At 37.8% G+C, this 18,281-nt stretch overlaps 1 protein-coding gene across 13 annotated transcripts in view; it reads right to left on the bottom strand.

Moving 5' to 3' along the window:
- Nucleotides 1–18,281, bottom strand: part of RBMS3 (RNA binding motif single stranded interacting protein 3) — a 615,090-nt gene that overhangs the window by 196,086 nt on the left and 400,723 nt on the right. The window lies entirely within an intron of this gene.

Below are 18,281 nucleotides of genomic sequence, written 5' to 3'. Positions count from 1 at the left end.
AACCCAATGGGATCATATGGTAGAGCTATAATACTGGGGCTTTCAGATAAAACTCTTAATCCTATTTCCAGAAAGTCTATCTTTTTGTCCTTCTTCACTAACTCCCTTACCTCAATCACTAGTGTTTACGTTTAGTACCTAGCATTCAGTGCTGGGTCTCTAAAGAACAAAGTTCCTAATGACAAAAATAAATGTATCAACAGTCACAGACTCACTTTATAAATTATGAAAACTCAATGAATGCTAGATACCATTTTTCCATGACATCAAACTGCCCTAACTCTACTAGGCTGCAGGACAACTGCTTGCTTCTCTGTTAGTTTAGAATCCTCATCCAATCTTACTTCTAATTTAGAAATTAATGTATAAAAGTAAAATGAGTAGCATGCTATAAATAGAGCATGAACAAACAGGTAAATATATATGTTCAAATATTTAATTAGTGCTTCTTTTATTGAAATGTGGGAATTAATATTTATCAGACAATGGTCTTTGAACAAATGCATGTTATAATGGCAATGGGTTATATTTAGGTAGGTACTCTACTAGTCTAATACATCTTAAATTCCATTATCAATATAATAAAATAATTGAACATTAATTATTTTTACCATGAAAACCAGAATATCTGTATACAACTGTGTATACACACACACACACCACCCTATGTCTTAAAAGGCAGCTTCACTGATAATATAAGAAAAATAGCAATAAATAAATAAATAAATAAATAAAAAGATGAACCTTAAAATAATTCATTGAGGAAAATCTATGATTGGTGACTTAGACTTTGTCACTGTCCAGTCAGATAGATAAATAGTAGTGAGTGAACAATAGCCCATAACATAAAACCCTTTACTAATGCTTAATAGACAGTTATGAATGGCTCCTGGCTTATGCCTGAGCTTCCTGTAAGGTTATGGTAGTTGAGCAAGAGCAGCTTCCATTTGTTAAATGCAAGTATGTGTTCTAACCATCATAACAATCTTCCAAAACATAGATATGAATAACCTGGTTCTAATGCCCATGAAGGAAGAGTCAGAATTTGAACCCAGGCTAGACTAGGCTTAAGGCCTAAGATATTTTCATTTATGTTCTCAGAGACATTAAAAAAAAAAAAAGCAGAAACTCCTAGAAGGCCGTATGTTATAGATTACATGTTTTCATTCCCTAAATTTTATATATTGAAAATCTAATCCCCAGTGTTATGGTATTTGGAGATGGAGACTTGGAGGGGAGGCAATTAGGTCACAGGTCATGAGGATGGTGCTCTCATGGTGAGATTAGTCTACTACATAAGAAAAGACACAGTTTTTTTCTCTCTGCTCTTGGCCATGTGGGGGTATGATGAGAAAACAGCCACGTGTAAAGCATGAAGGGGACCCGCAATGCTGACAATGCTGGCACCCTGATCTCCCAACTTCTCAGCCTCCAGAACTGTGAAAAAGTAATGTTTGTTATTGAAGCTACTCAGTCCATGGTAATCTGCCTTAGTGGCATGAACTAACACACCATACCTTTCTGTGTGTCATAGAAGTAAAAGTGTGAGAGATATTTGTCCTAAAACATGTTTTGGTTCATTTATTTATTTATTTATTTATTTATTTATTTATTTATTTATTTATTTATTTTATAGTAGAGAGAAATACATCTGAAATGTTTCAGTGTGGCTACATATTTTCCTTAAAAAACAAAAACTAAACAAAAGAAAACAAGAAGAAGAAGATGAGTAAGATCAACAATCCTTCTAATGTATACGTGTAACACAAAGGAGCCACAGTGGGATCTCCAGGCGATTTGGGCACTGACTTCCACTGCTGTTTTAATGCCAAAAACATTTAAGTTTTGGCTTATGATTTGGTTTTCAATAAATGATGTCAAACTTGCTTACAGTATCCTTCATTAGCGTACTTACTGGTCTATACTATTTTTTCAATAGCAAGACTATGACATCCTTTATTCTAGTTACAGTGTTTGGGAGGGAGGGGGCAGAAGAGGAGGCAGATGAACAATTACACGAAGAAATCAGGCAGGGAGTTTAAGGGTACTTTTCTCTTGACAAAAGTGTTCCATGGATTTGAGGAGTTTGACAAATCTTAGCTCAAAATGTTGTGATATGAAAAAAGCTCTATGTTCTCAAAATGCAATTTATATAAAGTGACTGTTAACTAGTCATCATTAAAACAAATTTTTTTTGGGGGGGTTGTTTTGTTTTTTACATTTAAAGTTTACTTTTACAAAAAAAGGTGCAATACTGAATGTACACAAATTGTTCTGGCTCTTTAGAAAATAATGTTACAAAGTTTTAAATTGTATTGTTATGATTAGTTACTAAGAGAAAACTATGTGTTGTATAGCTCTTATATCGATATATAACCCTTGAGATCTGAACATTTCATGATAGAAATAGTGGAGGCTGCCAAATAGTGTGATAGTTTTTTGTAGAAAGTATCTTATAAGTTACTTTACTCTTTGGATTCTGTCCTTAAAACATTATCTGCCACACTTACAGAAAAAACAGATTTGAAAATATATATTTTATTGATTTCAGAGAGGGAGGGAGATGGAGAGAGAAATAGAAACATCAATGATAAGAGAGAATCACTGATTGGCTGACTACTGCACAACTCCTACTGGGGATCTAGCCTGCAACTAGGGCATATGCTCTGACTGGGAATTGAATTGTGAGGTTCCTTGGTCGATGCTCAACCACTGAGCTACACTGGCCAATAATAATTTAAAAAAAAACAACACACAACAAAAAACACAGAAAAAGCAATTTCCTTTAAAGGAAAGTGTCAACACTGTATCTTTACTTGCTAAGCTCTGTTTGTGTCCTTTCCTTTCTTTTCTTAACATTTCTAGGCTTAAGACATAATCATAGGGAGGAGGGTGAGAGGAAACACTGTTATGGTGAAAAATATTATCCCTCCCTCCAAAACCATTCAGCTCATCAGTTAACAGAGTTCAAAAGGATAAGAAGCAAATAAAACCGAAGATTTGTTCCCCTTGCACTGCAGGAGATGAGCTCACATTGATTAATTTCCGAGAAGTTAAAACTTATTTGTATTCTCTGAGTTGGCTTTGATTCCTAGATGTCATTCGGTATACCTGGTAGAGCTATTATGTGATGTGAGCAGAGGGAGCTAAAAGGGACAAGCAGTGACTACAAATCTTGTTAAAGGTATTCACGAGGAACACAGGCTGTGGGAAAAGGTATCAAGGCATTCTAACATCTTCCACGTATTTGCTGATAGAGCTGAAGCGCTGGCTGGGCCCACAGGGATGGAGATGCAAACAGACAGAGGCAAGCCAGTCAGAAATCACAAAGAGTGGCAATTCCAGGGTCAGCTTTCCAGCAGCTTTTATTTTTGTTTCCATCAATGTAAATTTTATATGTAAACGAGTGTCACTCGTTTTAATGAAGTGTATAGTGTAAATGTATTAAAATGAATTATTCAAGGACACAGCGGGAAAGCAACAGATGTACCCATCTGAGGGGGGGGTCATGCTTAGTTTCACTTGATGAATGTTTGTTTTGTGGCTTTGAAAAATTAATGCGATGAAATATTTAGAATGGATAAGCAAGTTTTAAATTGACTTTGAGATAAAGAATCCTTCCTTTCAAATTTTTTTTGATGTGCCATTGGCATTAAGTAGGATAGTATTAACATAGTTTGTCTTGATGTGCTAAGAACCTTGCAGAGTATTTATTGATGTATGAGTACCCATCATGCACATGGAAACTATAATACATTTGAAGACAAATTTTGAAAAGTGGGAAACCCAAGCATATCCTGTCACTCAGATAGAAGTAAAAGGCTTGACAGTTTGGAAATTTGGTGATTTGAATGGGGAAGATAGAGAATTAGATATTTATTTGAATAGCTTTCCCATCTGTGCTAGCAACTTCTTCAGGGATCTTGTTTCAGAGTATATTAAATCATTTATGTCATGGATAGTAAGAGACATTCACCATTATTTCCTTAAGGGGAATTGGCAGGTCCCATTGGTGTATCAATGGTATTTCTTTTTTTCTTTTAATTTTTAAAAATATGTTTTTATTGATTTTTTTAGAGAGAAATTATGGATGAGAAACATCCATTAGCTGCCTCCTGCATGTGTGTATGTGGGATGGAGCCCACAACCCAGGCATGTGCCCTGACCAGGAATCCAACCATTGATCTCTTGGTGACTAAATGATGCTTAACCAAATGAGCCACACCAGCCAGGTTGCATGATATTTCTCAATAAAATCATTTTCTGTGTAATATTTGATGAATACTTAAAGAAGTTACAGAAAAAGATAATAATAGGATCCCAAACTATAAGGGTTGTACAAATTAATCACTGAAGCAATGCACCAGTCCAACATCCTTTTATGCTAATACTGCAAAGAATGTTGGCATTGCAAGGGACATTCGCAGGTCATCTAGTTGTTCCTCTTAACCCTGCATCCTCCTGGTGTAAAGAGGAGAAAGATGAGTACAAGAGACCTTAAGGAAGGTATTCAAGGTTATATAACTTCTTAATGATATATTATATATTACAATTTAATTCCACTACTATTTATCTATTAATTAACTCATTAAGCTTTTACTATATAGTTATGTAATCTTAGGTTGGAGATATAACAAGAATAAAACTGAAAAGATTCTTGGTCTCATAGAGTTGATGCTTAAGAAGAGGGAGATGGGAATTAATTAGTAAACAATGAATCAAAGTGATTCGCAATTGTATTATGATAATTACACAACAAGAAAAAAAATGCACATTTTATCACCACCATCATGTATGCAGTTAACCAGAAAAATACAAAGGTGCATTTTCAGTAAGTACTCAGCCAGGAGGTTTACAGGGATGGAGCTTGCCTCTGATGTACTTCCAAGGTAGGCTATGAATTTCACAGGGACGCAGGCTCCCACTTTCTGTGAGGGCTCACGTGTTCATCTGTCTTCTTTTTTCCTCTCCCAGGAAATCCTGGATTGTTGACAAGCATTTATAACCATGGCAAAAAAGAGAAAAGTACCAGCAAATACCATTTTGTTCACTGCCCTTTCCTAATCCCCATCAAACAATAGCTAAAATGATGAAAGTGGCAAGGAGAACAATATTCCCTATGATAACTCACAGGCAGCCTGGGGAATCCGATGGGGTCCAGCAAGGATATTAAAAATGCCCATGTCAACAGACACCTGCAGCCTTGAATGAATAGCATTCATGAGTGGAGAACAGGAAGCAGAGAGTTATTCGACATGCATGCTTTTTAAAAGGAGCCCTCTGAGAAAGAAAATGAATTTAATCGATTCTCTTTTCTCCATCTCCTTTAGCGATTGTTCATTATCACACATGGGTGGTTGCATACCAGGCACATAGCCGACTATACATTCACCTGATGAATCCCCTGTACTAAAACGTTTCCGGGCCATCAAAGGATCTCTTCAGGGACAAGCAGTGCTTCCTAGACTCATGATTCACCTGTGGGCTCAGATTGCTACTAATTCCCGGACCTGGAAACTCATTTACATCCAGGACTCAAGGCCCAGATCAGATGGTTTTAAGATGTTCCCTCCTTGGAAAGGGCTCAGGGGACAGTCCGGAGGAATAACCTAAATAAGAACAGTCTATCAACACCATCTGAGCGCTCAGTGGGATTGCATATTATTAGGCAAGACCCAAGAATAACCACACACCTCTAACCAGGTGTACACGTCGTGTTAGTCAAACTGAGCTTCAAAGAATGCAATGAGCTTATGCTTCTCATCCGATTATCAGTTTGGCTGAAGATACAACCAGCTAGAGAGCTGAAAGGAATTGCATTTGTAATGAGCCAAATTTGTGTGCACTGTGCACTTCCAAGTGGAATACATTTTTAAAATATATTTCATTGATTTCTTACAGAGAGGAAGGGAGAGGGATAAAGTTAGTAACATCGATGAGAGAGAAACATCGATCAACTGCCTCCTGCACATCCCCTACTGGGGATGTGCCCGCAACCAAGATATATGCCCTTGGCCAGAATCAAACCTGGGAACCTTCAGTCTACAGGCTGATGCTCTATCCACTGAGCCAAACCAGTTAGGCTGGAATACATTTTTAAAGTAAGATAGAAGAGCCACAAGCACAGCTGCGGCTGGAAGTTGCTGCCACCTGCAAACCCATGCAGGCCTTCCCCGAGGCGAGAACAGGCGCTGCATTTAGGAGTAAGCCTACTTTCTCAGGGAGGTCCACTGTCAGAGAATCCTGGCATAGAAGTCAGTGCCCGCCTTGTATATACGGTCCACAGATGAGGTTCATCAGGGTTCCCAGTATCTCAAACAGTATTCATTTGGTAAAACGAATACTATTTGAGATAAATGTTTAATACATACCCAGTGATAGAATACTCATAACTTCAGTCTTGTCACCTTAAGAAGTGCTTAGGGAAATAATCCGTCTATCTATTTATCGATCTATCATCTATCAATAATTATCTAACCATCTATTGATCTATCATTTATCTATGATCTATCTACTTATTTGTCTACCTACCTATTGGTTTCTAGAGATTTCTTCTGCACATGGAACTTTATGACCACCCCTAGAGATGACAACGCATTATCGAGAGGCCTTGTTTTCTCCTTCATCACCCTTCACTCAACCTAAATAAATAAAAATAATGGATTTTTTAAATCCTCTCATATATTCGCTTGTCATTTAAAGGAGAAAATATTTTCTCCAGGTAATTCTTTTTCATTCTTTAAAGCATCCTTAGGGGATTTAAAGAACAATTTACTTCCCATGTGGTGGTAAGCTTTTCTTAGAGAACACTGCGCCCATTGCCACACTGCCCTTGAGGACCATCATCCAGACAGAGGCTTCCCATGAGCACCCGGCATTAGCATCCAGGGCTGAGCACAGCACCTGGTGCAGACAATAGTTCAAAAAGCAGCCATTGGACCAATGAGACAAGCACTTGCTTGCACGTGTCTAGAGGAAGGGGAAGGAAAGGTCAGTCCTCAAACATCAACCTGCAGGCTAGTGTTTCCCTCACGTCCTTCTGATCTATTTATATTGTAAATCAGCAAGACAATTTGGCCAACACTGAAAGACAGTCACTTGTATTAACTGTGTTCCCCACAGCAAGGCACTTCCATCTCTGCCAGGGAATCAAAGTGCCCTATCAAATCACAAAACAAATGCAGTGAATGAGGGCCCTGGATGCTAACAGGCCCTCCTTTGTGTCATAGCAAAGATGTCAGTTTCAAACCTAAGTCTTTATCAGAAAATCATTTTTACTGAGCACTTGCCATGTGCTGGTATTTTACGAGTTCTTTATGTGGATTAGTTTGTTTAATCTTTAGCAGACGTTTATGCTGCTGACTCACAACCAGAAATGTACATAAGAGCTTCAACTACTTAGAAAGAGTTCTCCATCTTTTCTACTTTAATAGATTACGCCATTTATTTATGTCTATAATGTTACAACATAACATCTGTAACGTTATTTATGTCATTAATGGAGAGTCACCTCATTCATTCTGGATACTTTAATTCCCTGCCAAACTAACATGCAATCTCTCACTGGGTCCTGCCTCTTCTCCCTCCAAATGGCAAATGTAATTAACAATATGTCAATGTGTTGGGATCCATCCTTATCAATTGTCCCATAGGTCATTATTAGTTCTCTCTTGTGCACAGCAATAGTCTTTAACGTTTGCCCTATTGCTATTAATTTTTCTTCAGATTGTGCAGGTTCAGTTTTTACACATGAACCAGCACAATCATTTAAAAACACATATTGGACTGTGTACTTTCCTGCTTAAAAACTTCCTGGTGCACTTAGAATCCAGCCCTGAACTTTAAGTTCTCTGAGGCCCTGAGGTGTCAGATCTAGCCCTCCACTCCAGCCTTGAGATATAGCTCCATTCTCTTGCTTGCTCCCTGTGCTCCAAGTTCATCCACTGTCTTTCAAGTGCTCTGACACCTCCACCCTTTCCTGCCTTGGGGTATTTCCACAAGTCAGATTCCTTCCCCCTCCCATTCTTTATCTGTCCATGACCATTTCCGATCATGTTAAATAGCCAACTCCAGAAAACCCTTTTTTGATAACTAAAATAGGTTATAGCTGCTCTAACCAGCTTGGCTCAGTGAATAGAGTGTCGGCCTGCAGACTGAAGGGTCCCAGGTTCAATTTTAAAAAATAAAGTAAAATAGGTTATATTTACTCTGTCATTGAATTCTCTTCTTTACCTTTATAGAATTACCAAAATGTGTAATTACATTGGAAGGTTATTTGATTATTAATGGTCTCCCATTTAGATATTAAGCTTCATGAGTTCAGGGACCATAACTATTTTGTTGACACTGTATTTTTAAGACTTTGCACTGTGCCTGATTAATGTAAGAGACTCAATAAATAGTTGCTGAGTAAAAGGGATAAATGCCAGCACAGTTTCACACAAGCCATTTCCCTAAATACAATCTTCCTGTTTTTATGTTGTTTTTGCTAAACTGTCTTGCCTACTCTAGAAAGTAATTAGGGCTGCTAACAAGAATCGCTATTGCCCACTCCAAATGTCTTAATGGTAGAATTTAAGATGTGTTAAAGCAAGGTAGAAGAAAAATAAATAATACTGACCTCTACTGTGATGATGATGATGATGATAAATATTATTACTATACCAAATACTGATTGCTTACTAGGAGGCAGTAATCCTATGAGAGAAGGTACCGTAAATGAGGACCTTGTCCAAGGGTCTACAAGTAATTGGTGAGCTGGGATTCTCATCTAGGCAGTCTGGTTCCAGAGTTCAGTTCACGCTACCTTCCTTTAGAGCAGCAAAGATGCATGCACATGGTGATAGAAGACAGTGCTAGAAAATTCTCTAAGTATTATTAGAGTATGAAGCCAAAGTGTGAAGGACCCCACATTTCAAAGAAGTACTGCGTATAGAGTATGAGAAATGGCAAGACATATAGAAACTCCTTTACTAGAAGGTGAAGTTTGAAGTGTAATTTGGTTTGAGTATTTATTTTCTGGGATTGCGACATAAAATAACCTTAATAACTTTGAACCGAAATCCATTTTCTCTTCCACTTTTAGACTAAGAATTCCAGAGCTACAAAAGAGAAATCATATGTAGTAAACATCTATGAGGATATAGCAATGAATTCTAGTCCATGTACCTATTTTTTTTTTTAACAAATATGGTTCAAAGGTAAAGCTTGTTGATGTTTTTGTCAACTGAATGTATTTCATGAACTACAATAGGATTTAAAATAAGTTTGGAGATTAAGGTGTATCATTATCTTTAATTAAACAGTGAAATCTGGTCATTTTAGGGAACAATAAATTGGTAATGATTAAAGGCAGGAATAACTTATACTATGCTAGTGCCAATTCAAGTTTCCTTTTTATGTGCCCAAGTTGGGGTGATATAAATGCACAATGCATTGACATACCTGTTCACTGCTCTGTTAATGAAAATCTCCCCTAGGCTATGCATAAAGCAGTTTTCAGCGGAGCTCCCAGGATGTCCTAAGAGACCAGGAAGTTCTATGTATCCTGGTTCTCCTAGCTGAGCAGATGGAGTTTGGACTAGAGGAGAGTTCTAGCCACTTAATGATGGGTTCAACTGCACCATCTCTAAAGTAAGTAAATCCTCTACTGTTAATGATAAACAGTAAAATCTATTCCTTATAGACTGGACTAGTTCAAAAGCCATCTCCCAAAAATGGATTTTCTAGGAGAAAAAGGAAAAAAACACACACACACACAAAGGACTGAGAATCTGTTTGAATAATGATGTTAGCTAAAGTGCACCTCCATTTGTTCCTTTGCCATACATATATTTTTAAATGACATCCTGAAACCCCGAGGATGATACATAAGAGGCTTTTAAGCATCATTTCAACAACTTTGGTCAGTCACTTTCATTTTGCAACGTGGAATTTCTGTTAAAACACCAACACATAAAAAAAACAGGATCGACTTCAAGGCTTTAAGATGAGATCAATGCAGGAAATGGAAATGCAATTCTACTAGGTGGCATTTACATAACACCCTTCTTTGAAAGAAATCAATGTTATTCACCTATTCACCCCACTTATGTCTGAGAGGCTTTTAAAAAACAAACAAAAATATTAAAGTGACTTTCAAAGCAGGGCTCCTTGCACAATTTTACAAGCAGGTTGGAATACATACAGAGAAATAGATGCACATTCTACCAAGGGCTGCGGTGGGAGGGCTCACTGAGCTTTCCTGGCCTGTCTCCACCCAAGGCTGAGACTCAGGGCAGGGAGGAGCCCAAGCTAAACAAACAGAGAAGGTCTGTGGAGTGCAGAGTCTGGAGACTTTGTCCACAAAGAATTAAAAGCTTTGAAAAGTAAATGTGAATACAATTTATATTCAAAGATCATGCAATTTGGGGAATTTCACTCAATATCAAAGTAGAAATATTTTACCACTGAGGCTACATAGTGTCTTAGTATTTGAAACTTCAAAATCCCTCTGACTCAAAAAGCAAGACATAAAAAAGCAGTCCTTTTGAAAACTAATTCTCTTGAATGCTTAATCACTTCCTGTGAAACACTTGGTAAATACCAGAGAAAGGAAAGGAGGAGGGAGAATCACTTGGGTCATTGTAGGGAATCTGTGTAGGTTCTTTTTTTTTTTAGTCTTTCAATTTTATTTTACTTTATTTTAAAATTTCTTTATTGATTATGGTATCACATAATGTGTAGGCTCATTTTCAATGGTACACTTCTGCGAGTTTTGATATTCGATGGAAAATCATCAAAGCAGGGTTTTCTAATGACTACACGAGGAGTATAGGTTACAGCTTACTCATGAATGAATCACGCTCTCTGAAAAGTCATAGGGCTGAAATCCACAAAATACATCCATACTTTCCATCCACATCAAGGTTAAATTGTGTCATGGAATCCTCATAATAGCCTACCCTATTTTACAAAAGACACTTCACCAAAATCAAGGGGTGTAAAGTATGGGGGTACATCATGAGTCCCCCCAAGATATGCCTCTGTGGTTGGCAGATTGTTTTGAGCTAAAGGCAACTCTAGCTGCAGGCTCACGAGAAACTTCTGCCCCCTCCCACCTTAACTACCTGGAATAATTTGAATTAGAGGCTTTGCCCATAAGAGATTATCAGAAGTATCTTCTATAGAGCAGGGCAAAATTCTATTTATTAAAGATTTGCACTTCTTATCAACTTGCAATGGCCATTTGAAGCCCCCAGGCTCCCTACCTCATCCCTAGCTCAGGATGTCTTATATACTCATGTTCCCTTTCTATCTCTGAATGTAGGATCTCTGACTCTCTCATACTAGTATATGCAGAGTTCTCATACATATGTATGTAAAAAAAAATTGTTTTTTTTTTTCTTGCTAACCATTTTTGTGCTGTTTGTAATAGAAAATGATTGGAAACAACCCAGAGATCCATAAGTAAGAAACTTTAAACATCTGTATAAAAAGTACTGCTCTTCTACACAATGGAATACTATACAACCATCCGAAGTAATGAGGTAAGGCTTTCCTTATACTGTTAAGAATAATCTTCAAGGAACGTTATTAAGCTAAAAAAAAAAAAAAATCAAGGTTGAAAAGAGTATAGATTTGCCACCATTGGAATAAAAAGATAAAATGTGCTTGGAATTCAGGAACAGCCTCTGGAAATGCAAGCCATGTTCCTACTGTTCCTACTAATCCTTCTAGGGAGGGACCTAGAGTGGCTGTACCACAGGAAAGAGAAACTACTTTTACCATGAAGCTTTACAACTTTGCAACTATCTGCACATATTATCACCTCAAAACATAGAGTAAATGAAAATTCATTAGAAGAATCCATCATAATTAAGTTTTAAATTTCCCAAGAAAATAAATGGCTTTATAGTTTAAAATTTAGTTTCATAAGATACAACAAGTCAAGGATTAGATAATTTAGTTTTTAGATAAAATTCAGGATCCACTCCCAATGAATAGCACCAAAAAAGACGCCGATTTGGCATAAAAATGGGTATTTTATCATATCCACTTTCTGAAAACGAGTAAGAATTAAATGCCCTTCAATTGGAGAATAAACAAAATGAGGTCGAGCAATTCAATGAAATACTACTCAGAAATAAATAGGATGGACTAAGGACACATTCAACAACATGCATGCATTTTAAATGCCTTATGTTAAGTGAAGGAAGGAAGGTTCTGAGGACTACACACTGTTTGGTTCCATTTGTTTAGTAATATTCTACAAGAGGCAAAACTGTATGGATGGAAAACACAATTATGGTTTTTCATGATTAAGAGTGCGAGGGAGCCGAAACCGGTTTGGCTCAGTGGATAGAGCGTCGGCCTGCGGACTAAAGGGTCCCGGATTCCATTCCGGTCAAGGGCATGTACCTTGGCTGCGGACACATCCCCAGTAGGGGGTGTGCAAGAGGCAGCTGATCAATGATTCTCGCTCATCGATGTTCCTAACTCTCCCTCTCTCTTCCTCTCTGTAAAAAATCAATAAAATATATAAAAATTAAAAAAGAAAAAGAAAAAAGAAAACCTTAAAAAAAAAAAAAAAAAAAAAAAAAAGAGTGGGAGGGAAAGTTAGACCACAAAGGGGCAGCATGAGGGAGTTCTTAGTAAATATTCTATATCTTGACATAGCACCCTAATAATGTACCATTTATATTTTAGAGAATGTGTGACAGATTTGGAAAATGGAAGAAGTCAGAATATCTAAACATTGAAAATAAAAATTTGAAAGTAAAATCTACAGCAGGGACTATCTCTGTGAGATAACATGCATTTTAATGATTAGATAAACATACCAGTTTGACTCTTAAGCAAAGCAAGCACACCTATCATGGATAATTAAATTAGTAAAGGAAAAGGTGACATCAAACAGTATGAAAGGAGTGGATTAATTTCTAAGTGCTGCTGAGATACCTTGTTAAATAATCAATTTAGATACTTATTTGATGATACCAAATATATTAAAGAGCTAAACGTAAAGTAAAAGATGCAGAAGGGAATGCTAATAAATCTCTTACATTGAATGTGATTTTGTAAAATGTACAATGGAAAATACTACTTTATGTAATATAGTAATTAAATTACTATTTAGACATGGAAGTAAATTTCAACAGAAAACTAAAAACACACACAGAGAAATATGATAAAAAAATGCTTAATATCCTCAATATATAGAAAGCATGTCATTAAAACAGAAAGATAAAATTCATGTGTTTAAAAATCTAATTGGATAGCATGTAACCCACGTAGTTTAAAATCCAACCCAACATGACCACCCGGCTCCATCAAGTTCTGTTCATTCCAGGGATGACTCCTGGCCATTTCCACCTGGTTCTAACAAACACAAATGAGCTCTCATCCATTTAAAGGAAAGCTTCTCCGTTGGAATTGTTTTAGTATCAAGGAGGTTCCAAAAGCAGCAAGGTGCTCTGTGTGGCAAGGATCTTTCATCCATAACTTTAGAATATCTATATCTATATCATATCTCTCTCTCTCTCTCTCTCTCTCTCTCTCTCTCTCTCTCTCTCTCTCTCTCTATATATATATATATATATATATATATATATATATATATATAAAGCCAGCAACTGTAATCCCATAATGACTGAAATGACCAGTTGCTATGATGCCCACAGTGGCCAGCAAACCAGCCCAATCTGGGGATGGGGCCGGCCAGCAAAAATCCTGGCCTCTCCCCTGATCAGCCTCTCCTACTACAATCAAGGGCAGGGCTGGACAGCCATCCCCAATCTCAATGCCCTCCACCCTGCCTGGCCCACAGCAACTCCCCCTAGCTGGCCCAACCCCCAATGGGCCCTCACCACACTGGTGGGCCCATGGCCCTTACCCCCAGCCAACCAGGTCGTGATTGGGCTCCAATTGGGGCCGGCCGGCTATCTCCTCCTTCCGACAGGCCCAGGCCCAATCTGCCCCAATTGGGGCCAGGCTGGCTAGAACCCACCCAAACATGAATTTGTGCACTGGGCCTCTTATATGTATTATTATTAATCACTCAGAGGCTCAGCTGAAGTCACTTCACAGTGACTAAAACAAAAAGAAATGAGGGCGTCCTGGAACAACATCGTACTGGAAAACAGATTTGTAATCAAACTGTTTTAGAGATTTCTTAAACCTAAGAGCTATACCTCTGAATGTTTCTTTTCAGAATATATTATTTTACAAAGTTGTACTGTAGCCCTGGCCATTTTGGCTCAGTGGATAGAGTATCAGAAAGGCCCCAGGTTTGATTCCAGTCAAGAGCATGTATCTCGGTTGCAGACTCCTTCCTAGCTTGGGCCTTGTTCAAGATGTGTGCAGGAGGCAACCAATCTATGTATTTCTCTCACATATTTCTGTCTTTCCCTCTCTCTTCCACTCTCTAAAATCAATGAAAAAAATATGTTCTTTATATACTTGCAAAGCAAACATGAATTGCATAGTTGCAAATGCTAATTACTTGATAACTATTTATCACTATTATTGTATCTCATGAAAATCTAGAACAGCAGTAAAAAGGGGTCCTTCAGGCGTCTTCAAACTACAGCCTGCGGGCCACATGCGGCCCGCAGAGGAGTCTGATCCAGCCCGCCAGGTTTTTTGGGCAGTGAGCGCAGCCGAGGTGTTACAGTAGGAATTAGTAGTTCATATAGTCCGGCCCTCCAGCTCTCTGAGGGACCGTGATCTGGCCCCCACTTTAAAAAGTTTGAGGATGCCTGCTAGAATAATACTTGATCTCAATAGGTGGAATTGATCATCCCTCTTTTATTACCATTATCTGGCCTCTCCATTATACTTTGGCTATATGGTTATCCCTCACTTTGAAAATGTATTCCTATGTCTACTTTACAATCAAATTTAAACCACGTGTTTTATGAATAAATCCAGAACAAATTAAAATGTCTACTAGTATAAAGGCCATTGATTGATCATGAGATAATTTAGATTTTAAAGCATACAATGTTTTGTGCCTTCAATCATTGAACTATAGAGATTTTCTACCTTGTTATTAAGATTTGATTTTTTGGGGAGTTCTTAATCTAGGATTGCTGGAATTGTATTCACCCCAGTAGACAATTACTTTCTTTTATGGCTCTGAGATTTGCAGCCCCTTTACAACACAGAAGGAACTCTGTTCAGTTCTTTGAATTGGGTACCTGTGGTAATTATATTTCTAAGTGGTACATTTCAGCCTAAAAACATCACTGATAACAAGACATTTCTCTCCAGTATCTCAGGAATGCCAGGAATACAAAGCATTATCAGGTACCACTTAGTTTCTATGACCTTTTGGTTCATCCAAAGAAACAATACCATAGAGATCGAGGGGAACACAAACAAACAAACAAAACAAACAAACCAGTCTGTAACTCTTCTAATTGAAGCTTTTTAAATGTGCCTTTTCTTCTCTACCCAGTTCTCAATCTTAACATACAATTCAGAATAGAAAAGAAAGTCATTCTTCAGCTTAGTTTTTGAAGAAAGACTGTTTCTCTAAAGGAAGTTTCTATAAATAGGCTACCTTTTCTTTGTAACAAAAGAACCATTTATTAAACACTAGTAGAAAAACCAAGTGCATGGCTTGCTGCACGTAATGGCCAAATATTTTCACTCTTCTGAAAACTAGAATGAGTATTGAAGGAAACAATTGAATCCCAAGGAGGAAAGCTTTGAATGGACTAAAGGAATAAAACATTAAACTCAGTACAGAACATCCATATTCATTCTATTTATCAAGTAAGAAAAAAACTTCACCCTCCAAGTTTGGGAAGTGTGAATAAATGTGTCACTGTTTTCTTCCCCTATAGCATTTCTCCTCTTCATCCAAAAAAAGTTTTATGTCTTAGAGTAACTAAGTGCTGTTAATAGTATCAATAGTATTAATTAAGAGCATATTCATATATAAAAGCCAAGCAACTGGAATGACCAGTCACTTGATGTGCACTGTGGCTGGCCAACCAGCCTGACTGGGGACAGGGCTGGCCCACCAACTTCCTGAGTCCTCTCCCTGCTGATCAAGGCAGGGCAGGCAGACCCCATCCATGCACAAATTCATGCACTGGGCCTCTAGTTCTAAGATAAAAATATATATTTAATTACTATATAACTCATTTAATTCACAGCCACCCTCACAATACCAGCCTAGAAAGGAACTATGATTTTCTCCATTTTGTCAATGAGGAAAATGAGGAACAGAAAGGTTAAGTCATTTGCCAAAGGTCTCACAGCTAGTAAGTGGCAGAACTAAATCCTGGGATCAATCAGTCTGCTAACTATGCTTGAGTCTGAGTAGTTTACATAAATTTTGTTAAGCCTCAGCCTCCTCATTTGTAAAATGGAACAGTGCCCATTGAGAATGAAATAGAATAATCCATAGAGCACTAAACACAAGGTTAGGCAGAGAGTAAACCTCTCACTTTCTCCCCACGAAAAAGGTGTGCATTGATAGGATGTGGGAACAGGGGAACAGAGTTATTTCCTGGCTCAAACTCTATCTCCCCAGCTTTTTATTGAGATACTAGAGGCCCAGTTCATGATTAAATCATGTGCGTGTAGGATCCCCTAGGCCATGTCCATCGCCTCATGATGCCGCACACAATCCATGGATGCTGCCAGCACCCCATGACACTCCCAGCTCTCACCCTTCCCCCACGAACCACCTCCTTCCCCCACCCCTTTGCCACATGCTCCACCTGCCTTGCTGCACCCTCTTCACGGAGGGCTTCCCCCCCCCCCCCCCCACACACACACACAAGCCCCATCTCGCCTCTCAAGCCTCGAGTCCTGGCCTGTGAGAGATGCTCCATGCATCTCCTGGTGACCAGTTGTTTGGTCGTGATGCCATAACGGCCACAAGCTTCTATGATTTAGATAACTGACATATAATGTTAGGTTTAAGGTGTACAATGTATTGATTTGGTATAAGTACATACAGCAAAACGTTTACCACCGTAGCATCCGTCAATGCTCCCTCTATCTTTTAGGAGATACACGTGCCAAAACTAAAACTGAAGTGATCATATATGAATACTAGTAAGAGAAATTCCCTATAATCAGACAAAATAAGAAATGTGCAGAAACTGGAAATGCCTAAATCCTTAATTTAAAACAAGTAACCCAAAGACAGAAATTGTCTTCTCTACAGAAGCCGAAAAGAGTGTAAAATAATTCTACTAAATCCAAGACAAATATGTTGCTGTGCTAAACTGGACTAAGGCAGCAAGAGATTAACAATGTAATTAAACAGCTTGATGAAAACTTTCGGAGGGAACAGGTGACAAAGGTCAAGGGGAGAATCTCTCCGTGCTATTGACATAGGACTTCATTAAGCCATCAGGGAAAGGGAGTATAAATACTCATTCTAACCACAGTTCAAATCAATGTAAAGGTTAATGAATCCAGCCCTAGCTGGTTTGGCTCAGCATATAGAGCGCTGGCCCACAAACTGAAGGGTCCCAGGTTCGATCCCAATCCCTGACCCTGGCCTGAATGCAAGTCTCTCTCACATTGATGTTTCTCTCTGTCTCTCCCCCTCCCTCTCACTCTCCCTAAGAATTAATGGGAAAATATCCTCCCATAAGGATTAGCAAAACAAAACAAAGAGAGATTAATTCATCCATTTTGCTGAATGCCTAGGGCACTCTAGCCCATGAGTTGCAAGGACACACCTGCAGAAGATTTAGGAAAGAGAAACCTTTATGAAGACTGGAACTGTGTTTTCAAAAGATTTTAATTAGGAAAAAAAGTTATGTCTACTTGCTAGTTAGAATTAATTGTAACAGCTAACAGGATGTTTGCTGTTCTAACACATTTATTTTATATTTCTTTTGCTCCTTTTAATTTCCATAGGCTATTATTTCTTCTTCTTCTTTTTTAATGTAGAGACAGTAGAAAGACTGCGAAATGGAAAGATGATTTAACCTTTGTGTGAAGGAAAAGGATTCTTGCGCTTTTGATCATTGTTTTCATCCCAAAGAAAGCTTTTGAGATTGAAATATTTTAAAATTCACAAAGAGGAACATATTATGCAAAGTATCTCTATATGGAATTGCTGTAGTTGATGATAACAGCATTCACTTTATAAGCATTTACTAACCAAATGCATTATCAAGAGAGAATTAAGACAGCGTTGATAACCAGGATAACTGAGCTTAACTATTATATTTTTAAATTATTTCAGTCTGTGCATATTAAGTAACTCCTATGTTCAATTGCTCAACATTGGACAAGATATGAGATAAAATTTTTTTTTTAAAAAA

Source organism: Pipistrellus kuhlii, unplaced genomic scaffold (assembly GCF_014108245.1).
Source record: "Pipistrellus kuhlii isolate mPipKuh1 unplaced genomic scaffold, mPipKuh1.p scaffold_m20_p_11, whole genome shotgun sequence".
NCBI classification, from domain to species: Eukaryota; Metazoa; Chordata; class Mammalia; order Chiroptera; family Vespertilionidae; genus Pipistrellus; species Pipistrellus kuhlii.
This window is presented reverse-complemented; position numbering and strand designations above follow the sequence as displayed.